At 39.7% G+C, this 9,324-nt stretch overlaps 1 long non-coding RNA gene across 1 annotated transcript in view; it reads left to right on the top strand.

Moving 5' to 3' along the window:
* The first annotated feature begins 3,288 nt into the window (after positions 1-3,288).
* The window catches only part of LOC125081436 (uncharacterized), a 51,690-nt gene continuing 45,654 nt past the window's right edge, over positions 3,289-9,324 (top strand). Inside the window, exon 1 of the long non-coding RNA XR_007121683.1 lies at positions 3,289-3,349. This is a non-coding gene — a long non-coding RNA (uncharacterized LOC125081436). The remainder of the gene's footprint in view (positions 3,350-9,324) is intronic.

The raw sequence follows: 9,324 nt of genomic DNA, 5'->3' as shown, positions 1-9,324 counted from the left end.
AGTTCTCTTTTTTGATGGGATCCTTGTCTGGTTTTGGGATCAAGGTGATGCTGGCCTCATAAAATGAGTTTGGAAGTTTTCCTTCCATTTCTATTTTTTGGAACAGTTTCAGGAGAATAGGAATTAGTTCTTCTTTAAATGTTTGGTAGAATTTCCCTAGGAAGCCGTCTGGCCCTGGGCTTTTGTTTGTTTGGAGATTTTTGATGACTGTTTCAATCTCCTTACTGGTTATGGGTATTTTGAGGCTTTCTATTTCTTCCTGGTTCAGTTGTGGTAGTTTATATGTCTCTAGGAATGCATCCATTTCTTCCAGATTGTCAAATTTATTGGCGTAGAGTTGCTCATAGTATGTTCTTATAATTGTATCTATTTCTTTGGTGTTCTTTGTGATCTCTCCTCTTTCATTCATGATTTTATTTATTTGAGTCCTCTCTCTTTTCTTTTTGATAAGTCTGACCAGGGGCTTATCAATCTTATTAATTCTTTCAAAGAACCAGCTCCTAGTTTCATTGATTTGTTCTATTGGGTTTTTTGGTTTCTATTTCATTGATTTCTGCTCTGATCTTTATGATTTCTCTTCTCCTGCTGAGTTTAGGGTTTCTTTCTTGTTCTTTCTCCAGCTCCTTTAGGTGTAGGGTTAGGTTGTGTACCTGAGACCTTTCTTGTTTCTTGAGAAAGGCTTGTACAGCTATATATTTTCCTCTCAGGACTGCCTTTGTTGTGTCCCACAGATTTTGAACCATTGTGTTTTCATTATCATTTGTTTCCATGAATTTTTTCAATTCTTCTTTAATTTCCTGGTTGACCCATTCATTCTTTAGAAGGATGCTGTTTAGTCTCCATGTATTTGGGTACTTTCCAAATTTCCTCTTGTGATTGAGTTCGAGCTTCAGAGCATTGTGGTCTGAAAATATGCAGGGAATGATCCCAATCTTTTGATAACGGTTGAGACCTGATTTAGGACCAAGAATGTGATCTATTCTGGAGAATGTTCCATGTGCACTAGAGAAGAATGTGTATTCTGTTGCTTTGGGATGAAATGTTCCGAATATATCTGTGATGTCCATCTGGTCCAGTGTGTCATTTAAGGCCTTGATTTCCTTGTTGATCTTTTGCTTGGATGATCTGTCCATTTCAGTGAGGGGAGTGTTAAAGTCCCCTACTATTATTGTATTATTGTCGATATGTTTCTTTGATTTTGTTCTTAGTTGGTTTATATAGTTGGCTGCTCCCACGTTACGGGCATAGATATTTAAAATTGTTAGATCTTCTTGTTGGACAGTTCCTTTGAGTATGATATAGTGTCCTTCCTCATCTCTTATTATAGTCTTTGGCTTAAAATCTAATTGATCTGATATAAGGATTGCCACTCCTGCTTTCTTCTGATGTCCATTAGCATGGTAAATTCTTTTCCACCCCCTCACTTTAAACCTGGAGGTGTCTTCGGGTTTAAGATGAGTTTCTTGTAGGCAACATAGAGATGGGTTTTGTTTTTTTATCCATTCTGATACCCTGTGTCTTTTGATTGGGGCATTTAGCCCATTAACATTCAGGGTAACTATTGAGAGATATGAATTTAGTGCCATTGTATTGCCTGTAAGGTGACTGTTATTGTATATTGTCTCTGTTTCTTTCTGATCTACTTCTTTTAGGGTCTCTCTTTGCTTAGAGGACCCCTTTCAATATTTCCTGTAGAGCTGGTTTGGTATTTGCAAATTCTTTCAGGTTTTGTTTGTCCTGGAAGCTTTTAATCTCTCCTTCTATTTTCAATGATAGCCTAGCTGGATATAGTATTCTTGGCTGCATGTTTTTCTCATTTAGTACTCTGAATATATCATGCCAGCTCTTTCTGGCCTGCCAGTTCTCTGTGGATAAGTCTGCTGCCAATCTAATATTTTTACCATTGTACGTTACAGACTTCTTTTCCCGGGCGGCTTTCAGGATCTTTTCTTTGTCACTAAGACTTGTAATTTTACTATTAGGTGACGGGGTGTGGACCTATTCTTATTTATCTTGAGGGGGGTTCTCTGAACCTCCTGGATTTTGATGCTTGTTCCCTTTGCCATATTGGGGAAATTCTCTCCAATAATTCTCTCCAATATACCTTCTGCTCCCCTCTCTGTTTCCTCTTCTTCTAAAATCCCAATTATTCTAATGTTGTTTCATGTTATGGTGTCACTTATCTCTCGAATTCTCCCCTTGTGGTCCAGTAGCTGTTTGTCCCTCTTTTGCTCAGCTTCTTTATTCTCTGTCATTTGGTCTTCTATATCACTAATTCTTTCTTCTGCCTCATTTATTCTAGCAGTCTGAGCCTCCATTTTTGTTTGCACCTCATTAATAGCTTTTTTGATTTCAACTTGGTTAGATTTTAGTTCTTTTGTTTCTCCAGAAAGGGTTTTTATATCTCCCAAGAGGGTTTCTCTAATATCTTCCATGCCTTTTTCAAGCCCGGCTACAACTTTGAGAATCGTCATTCTGAACTCTGGATCTGACATATTACCAATGTCTGTATTGATTAGGTCCCTAGCCTTTGGTACTGCCTCTTGTTCTTTTTTTTTGTGGTGAATTTTTCTGCCTTGTCATTTTGTCCAGATAAGAGTTTATGAAGGAGCAAGTAAAATACTAAAAGGTGGCAACAACCCCAGGAAAATATGCTTTAGCCAAATCAGAAGAGATCCCAAATTGTGAGGGGGGAGAAAGGGGATAAAAAGAGGTTCAGAAAGAAAGAACAAAAAAATTTTAAAAAGAAAACCAATAAAGAAAAAGTATAAAAAGGAAAAATATATATATATATATATTAGATAAACTAGTTAAAAAATGTTAAAAAAAGAAAAGATTAAAAGTTAAAAAAATTTAGCAGAAGAAGAAAAAAATTGAAAAAAAAAAATTAAATTAACTGCAAGGCTAAAGTATCATGGGGAGAAAGCCATGAGTTCCGTGCTTTGCTTTCTCCTCCTCTGGAATTCCACTGCTCTCCATTGTATTGAAACTGCACTCCTTGGTAGGTGAACTTCGTCCTGGCTGGGTTTCTTGCTGATCTTCTGGGGGAGGGGCCTGTTGTAGTGATTCTCAAGCGCCTTTGCCCCAGGTGGAGTTGCACCGCCCTTACCCGGGGCCGGGCTGAGTAATCCGCTCGGGTTTGCTTTCGGGAGCTTTTGTTCCCTGAGCGCTTTCCGTAGAGTTCAGGAGGGCGGGAATGAAGATGGTGGCCTCCCAGTCTCCGGCCCGGAGGAGCCAAGAGCCCCGGGCCCCACTCCTCAGTGCATCCCCAGAGAACAGCGCCCAATAACTCCGGCCACCCTGGCCTCCGGCTGCGCTCCGAGCTGACTGAGCCTGAGACTGGTTCAAGGTAACCCCGAGCTGAGAGTCACTCCTAGGCTCTGTCTCTGTAGCCGGCTTCCCTGTTCTAATACCTGTGAGCTCTGTGACACTCAGACACCCCGATCCTTCTGCGACCCTGCAGGACCTGAGGCCACGCTGACCCCGCGCGGGCTTCACCCCGGTTAAGCCTCTGGAGTGATGTCCCTCAGCGGAACAGACTTTTAAAAGTCCCGATTTTGTGCTCCGTTGCTCCGCCACTTGCCGGGAGCCGGCCCCTCCCCCCGCGGTCTATCTTCCTGTCGCTTTGGATTCACTTCTCCGCCAGTCCTACCTTTCAGAAAGTGGTTGATTTTCTGTTTCTAGAGTTGCTGTTCTTCTCTTCAATCTCCCATTGGATTTGTAGGTGTTTGCAATCTTTAGATAAGCTATCTAGCTGATCTCCCGCTACCTGAAGTAGTCTCAGCCTGCTACTTCTCCGCCATCTTGACTCCTCCTCCAATCTCCTATCTTTTTTTAAATTATTTTTTTTAATTTCTTTTCAGTGTACCAGTATTCATTTTTTTTGCACCATACCCAGTGCAACATGCAATATGTGCCCTCCCCAATACCCACCACCTAGTTCCCTTAACCTCCCACCCCCCGCCCCTTCAAAACCCTCAGGTTGTTTTTCAGAGTCCATAGTCTCTCATGGTTAACCTCCCCTTCCAATTTCCCTCAACTCCCTTCTCCTCTCCATCTTCCCATGTCCTCCATGTTATTTGTTATGCTCCACAAATAAGTGAAACCATATGATAATTGACTCTCTCTGCTTGACTTATTTCACTCAGCATAATCTCTTCCAGTCCCGTCCATGTTGCTACAAAAGTTGGGTATTCATCCTTTCTGATGGAGGCATAATACTCCATAGTGTATATGGACCACATCTTCCTTATCCATTCGTCTGTTGAAGTGCATCTTGGCTCTTTCCACAGTTTGGTGACTGTGGCCATTGCTGCTATAATCATTGGGGTACAGATGGCCCTTCTTTTCACTACATCTGTATCTTTGGGGTAAACACCCAGTAGTGCAATGGCAGGGTCATAGGGAAGCTCTATTTTTAATTTCTTAAGGAATCTCCACACTGTTCTCCAAAGTGGCTGCACCAACTTGCATTCCCACCAACAGTGTAAGAGTGTTCCCCTTTCTTCACATCCTCTCCAACACATGTTGTTTCCTGTCTTGCTAATTTTGGCTATTCTAACGGGTGTAAGGTGGTATCTCAATGTGGTTTTTAATTTGAATCTCCCTGATGGCTAGTGATGATGAACACTTTTTCATGTGTCTGATAGCCATTTGTATGTCTTCATTGGAGAAGTGTCTGTTCATATCTTTTGCCCATTTTTTGATATGATTATCTGTTTTCTATGTGTTGAGTTTGGGGAGTTCTTTATAGATCCTGGATATCAACCTTTTGTCTGTACTGTCATTTGCAAATATCTTCTCCCATTCCGTGGGTTGCCTCTTTGTTTTGTTGACTGTTTCCTTTGCTGTGCAGAAGCTTTTGATCTTGATGAAGTCCCAAAAGTTTATTTTCGGTTTTGTTTCCTTTGCCTTTGGAGACATATCTTGAAAGAAGTTGCTGTGGCTGATATCGAAGAGGTGACTGCCTATGTTCTCCTCTAGAATCTGATGGATTCCTGTCTCACGTTGAGGTCTTTTATCCATTTTGAGTTTATCTTTGTGTACGGTGTAAGAGAATGGTTGAGTTTCATTCTTCTACATATAGCTGCCCAGTTTTCCCAGCACCATTTATTGAAGAGACTGTCTTTTTTCCACTGTATATTTTTTCCTGTTTTGTCGAAGATTAACTGACCATAGAGTTGAGGGTCCATATCTGGGCTCTCTACTCTGTTCCACTGGCCTATGTGTCTGTTTTTATGCCAGTACCATGCTGTCTTGGTGATCACAGCTTTGTAGTAAAGCTTGAAATCAGGTAATGTGATGCCCCCAGTTTTATTTTTATTTTTCAACATTTCCTTAGCAATTCGGGTTCTCTTCTGATCCCATACAAATTTTAGGATTGTTTGCTCCAGCTCTTTGAAAAATACCAGTGGAATTTTGATTGGAATGGCATTAAAAGTATAGATTGCTCTAGGCAGTATAAACATTTTAACAATGTTTATTCTTCCAATCCAAAAGCATGGAATGGTCTTCCATCTTTTTGTGTCTTCTTCAATTTCTTTCATGAGTGTTCTGTAGTTCTTCGAGTACAGATCCTTTACCTCTTTCATTAGGTTTATTCCCAGGTATCTTATGGTTCTTGATGCTATAGTAAATGGAATCGATTCTCTAATTTCCCTTTCTATATTTTCACTGTTAGTGTATAAGAAAGCCACTGATTTCTGTACATTGACTTTGTATCCTGCCACGTTACTGAATTGCTGTATGAATTCTAGTAGTTTGGGGGTGGAGTCTTTTGGGTTTTCCATATAAAGAATCATGTCATCTGCTAAGAGAGAGAGTTTGACTTCTTCATTGCCAATTTGGATACCTTTTATTTGTCTTTGTTGTCTGATTGTTGTTGCTAGGTCTTCTAATACTATGTTGAACAAGAGTGGTGAGGGTGGGCCTCCTTTTCGTGTTCCTGATCTCAATGGGAAGGCTGCAAGCTTTTTCCTATTCAAGATGATATTTGATGTGAGTCTTTCATAGATAGATTTTATGAAGTTCAGGAATGTTCCCTCTATCCCTATACTTTGAAGCGTTTTAATCAGGAACAGATGCTGGATTTTGTCAAATGGTTTTTCTGCACCAATTGGTTCTTCTCTCTTGTGGACCATGTGATTCTTCTCTCTTCTCTTATTGATTTGTTCTATCACATTGATTGATTTGTGGATGTTGAACCATCCTTGTAACCCAGGGAAGTATCCCACTTGGTCATGGTGGATAATCTTTTTAATGTGTTGTTGGATTCTATTAGCTAGGATCTTGTTGAGAATCTTAGCATCCATATTCATCAGTGATATTGGTCTGAAATTCTTCTTTTTGGTAGAGTATTTGCCTGGTTTGGGGATCAGGGTAATGCTGGTTTCATAAAAAGAGTCTAGAAATTTTCCTTCTGCTTCAATTTTTTGAAATAGCTTCAGGAGAATAGGTGTTATTTCTTCTTTGAAAGTTTGTTAGAATTCCCCCAGGGAATCCATCAGGTCCTGGGCTCTTGTTTTTTGGGAGGTTTTGATCACTGCTTCAATCTTGTTACTAGATATTGGTCTATTCAGGTTGTCAGTTTCTTCCTGGTTCAATTTTGGGAGTTTATAGTTTTCCAGGAATGTATCCATTTCATCTAGTTTGCTTATCTTATTGGCATATAACTGTTGATAATAACTTCTGATGATTGTTTCTACTTCCTTGGTGTTAGTTGTGATCTCTCCCTTTTCATTCATAATTTTATTAATTTGGGCTTTCTCTCTTTTCTTTTGGATTAGTGTGGCCAACGGTTTATCGATCTTATTGATTCTTTCAAAAAACCAGCTTCTAGTTTCATTGATACGTTCTACTGTATCTCTGGTTTCCACCTCATTGATCTATGCTCTAATCTTGATTATTTCCCTTCTTATGTGTGGAGTTGGTTTGATTTGTTGTTGATTCTCCAGTTCTTTAAGATGTAGAGACAGCTGGTATATTCTGGATTTTTCATTTTTTTTTGAGGGAGGCTTGGATGGCTATGTATTTCCCCCTTAGGACAGCCTTTGCTGTATCCCATAGGTTTTGGACCGAAGTGTCTTTATTCTCATAGGTTTCCATGAATTGTTTAAGTTCTTCTTTGATCTCCTGGTTGATCCAAGCATTCTTAAGCAGGGTGGTCTTTAGCTTCCAGGTGTTTGAGTTCCTTCCAAACTTTTCCTTGTGATTGAGCTCCAGTTTCAAAGCATTGTGATCTGAGAATATGCAGGGAATAATCTCAGTCTTTTGGTATGGGTTGAGCCCTGATTTGTGACCCAGTATGTGGTCTATTCTGGAGAAGGTTCCATGCGCACTTGAGAAGAATGAGTATTCTGTTGTTTTAGGGTGGAATGTTCTGTATATATCTATGAGGTCCATCTAGTCCAATGTGTCATTCAATGCTCTTGTTTCTTTATTGATTTTCTGCTTCAATGATCTGTCTATTACTGAGAGAGGCATGTTAAGATCTCCTACTATTAATGTATTCATATCAATATGACTCTTTATCTTGGTTAATAGTTTTCTTATGTAATTGGCCGCTCCCATATTGGGGATGTAGATATTTACAGTTGTTAGATCATCTTGGTGGATAGTCCCTTTAAGAATTATGTAGTGTCCTTCTGTATCTCTGACTACAGTCTTTAGTTTAAAATCTAATTTATCTAATATGAGAATTGCTACCCCGGCATTCTTTTGAGGCCTATTGGCATGAAAGATGCTTCTCCATCCCTTCACTTTCAGTCTGGGTGTATCCTTAGGTTCAAAATGGGTCTCTTGTAGACAACATATGGATGGGTCCTGCTGTTTTATCCAATCTGCAACCTTGTGTCATTTTATGGGCACATTTGGGCCATTCACATTAGAGTGATTATTGAGAGATACGTTTTTATTGACATCGTGTTACCTTTGAAGTCTTTCTTTCTGTAGAAATATAGAGACAATATTTCTGTTCAATGATATTTTTAGGATTTTTTTCTCTTTTATAGAACCCCCCTTAATATTTCTTGCAGTGTTGGCTTGGTGGTCGCACACTCTTTTAAGCCTTGCTGGTCTTGGAAATTCTTTATCTCTCCATCCATATTGAATGTCAGTCTTGCTGGATAAAGTATTCTTGGATGCATGTTCTTCTCATTTAGTGCCCTGAATATATCTTGCCAGCCCTTTCTGGCTTGCCAGGTCTCTGTGGATAGGTCTGACGTTATTCTGATGGGCTTTCCTCTGTACATAAGGATTTTCTTTCTCCTAGCTGCTTTCAAGAGGGTCTGCCTACAATTATACTTCTTCACTCTTACTATTAGGTATCTCGAGGGCTTTTGAGAATCTATAATCTTGAGGGGAAACTATTCTCCCTCTAGTACATGAACGCTCATTCCATTCACGAGATTGGGAAAATTTTCATGGACAACTTGTTCCACTATATCTTCTAGACTCCCCCCCCCCCCCCCCCCGCTTCAGGGATTCCAATAATTCTGATGTTGGAATGTTTCATGGCATCATTTATTTCCCTGATTCTGTTTTCATGGCTTCTAAGCTGTTTGTTTCAGGCTTCATCCTGATCCTTTCTCTCTATCTGTTTGTCCTCCAGATCACTAATTCTATCTTCTGTCTCAGTTACCCTAGCTTTTAGAGAATTTAGATTAGATTGGAACTCATTGAGAGCATTGTGAACATCATCTCTGGTGGCTTTCAGTTCTGCCCTAACACTGTGAACATCATCCCTGGTGGCTTTCAGTTCTGCCCTAATCAATTCCATTTGGTCATCCATGGCTTTCTCCAACCTAGCTATTGCCTGGATAATTCTTAGCCTGAATTCCCTTTCTGACATATTGTCTATGTTGATAGCCATTAGCTCTGTTGTAGAAGGCCCATCCTCTCTATTTTTCTTCTGTTGGGCATTCCTCCTCCTAGTCATTTTGGTGAGAGATGACTGAATGGATGTAGCTGGATGTATCGACTGTGGTGCAGTTAAGGTGCACCCTGGAACACTTCTGAGCAATCAGGATTCTCCACCCAAATGAGAGAAAAAAGAAAAGAAAAAGAAGGAAAAAAAAAGAGAGAGAGAGAGGAAAAAAAGGGAAGATAAAAGAGAAGGCTCAGCCCAAATGGGTCCCGAGGTAAGATTTATGAAGTATACAAACAAAAACAGACAAACAAAAAGACTGATAAAAGTATATGAGAAGAGAAAAATATATATATATATATATAAGCAAAAAAAGAGAAGAATCTTGTCAAAAAGAACCCCAAGTATAAGATTTGTATACTATCAGGACAAACACAAATACACAGAAACACTGGTGGAAG

The sequence above is a fragment of the Lutra lutra genome, chromosome 11, assembly GCF_902655055.1.
Source record: "Lutra lutra chromosome 11, mLutLut1.2, whole genome shotgun sequence".
In the NCBI taxonomy this organism is placed as follows: domain Eukaryota; kingdom Metazoa; phylum Chordata; class Mammalia; order Carnivora; family Mustelidae; genus Lutra; species Lutra lutra.
The sequence above is the reverse complement of the archived record's forward strand: the minus strand, read 5'-3'. Positions and strand labels throughout refer to the sequence as shown.